This window comes from Tupaia chinensis, unplaced genomic scaffold, assembly GCF_000334495.1.
Source record: "Tupaia chinensis unplaced genomic scaffold, TupChi_1.0 Scaffold144899_1, whole genome shotgun sequence".
Taxonomy (NCBI): Eukaryota; Metazoa; Chordata; class Mammalia; order Scandentia; family Tupaiidae; genus Tupaia; species Tupaia belangeri.
Genome location: NW_006204759.1, coordinates 2,458,740 through 2,459,615, shown reverse-complemented (window position 1 = coordinate 2,459,615; position 876 = coordinate 2,458,740). Strand labels below are relative to the sequence as shown.

The 876-nt window shown below is 70.3% G+C and overlaps 1 protein-coding gene across 1 annotated transcript in view; it reads left to right on the top strand.

Moving 5' to 3' along the window:
* Nucleotides 1-876, top strand: part of MNT (MAX network transcriptional repressor) — a gene marked incomplete at its 5' end in the record, with an annotated part of 18,433 nt that overhangs the window by 7,660 nt on the left and 9,897 nt on the right.

Here is an 876-nt window from a genome sequence, read left to right as displayed (position 1 = left end):
AAGGCGGCGGGGCGGCCCGGCCCTCCACCCGCCCGCAGTGTCTGGGCGGGAACTCGGCTTCGGCGGGGGAGGGGTGGCCGGGGCGCGGTCTCGGTCCCCCGGAAAGCGTGAAGCCCCCACTTTCACTCCAGAAGGATTAAGATCCTTCCAGTGCGCGCCGAAGTGCCAGGACCCGCGCTTGGGGTCGAGCCTGGGGGTTGGGTGAGTGCGGCAGTCTGGCTGGGTGACAGCCCGGGGTCACCGAACCATAAAATCATGCCTTCCATAAAAGGAGCCCTATTTTAGGGAGTCCTCTTGGCCGAGTCTCCTCCCTTTGGGCATTGTCCCCCTCCCCGCAGTACTGGATGGGGGCTGCCAGATAGGACTGTTGCCATGACGGCCTGGAGTTTCGGTTTCCCTGGAAACCAGCAGAGGGTTCCGCGTGCCGGCAAGGAGCTGTGGGGGATGGGCGGGCGGCCACGCTCGGCTGCCGCGGAGACGGGACCGTTGGGGAATGGGAGGGGCTTCAGGCTTCCTGCCCGCGCGAGCGGGGGCGGGGCGAGCCCCACTGGGGACGCTTTTCGGGGCTGGGTGGCGTCCCGGGAAGGGGTGGCTAAGAGGAACTGGCTAAAAAAAAACTGGCAGTGCAGGCGCCGGGGCGCCCCCCCTCCGGCCTCGACTACGGGGTCACAGCCCTGAGGTAACCGGAGCCTGACTTGCTGGGGGGCGGAGGCGCTGCTCCGCGATCCCAGCCGCCCGGCGTCTCTCCCCGCCTCCAGCGAACGCGCGCCTTTCCGCCTGCCCTCCCGGGCGAGGGGGAGGGGCTGGCGTGCCTCCAGGCCCCTTCCCGGCAGCAGGGAGGGGCGGGGCCCGGGCCCCCGCATCGGCTGGGGGGGG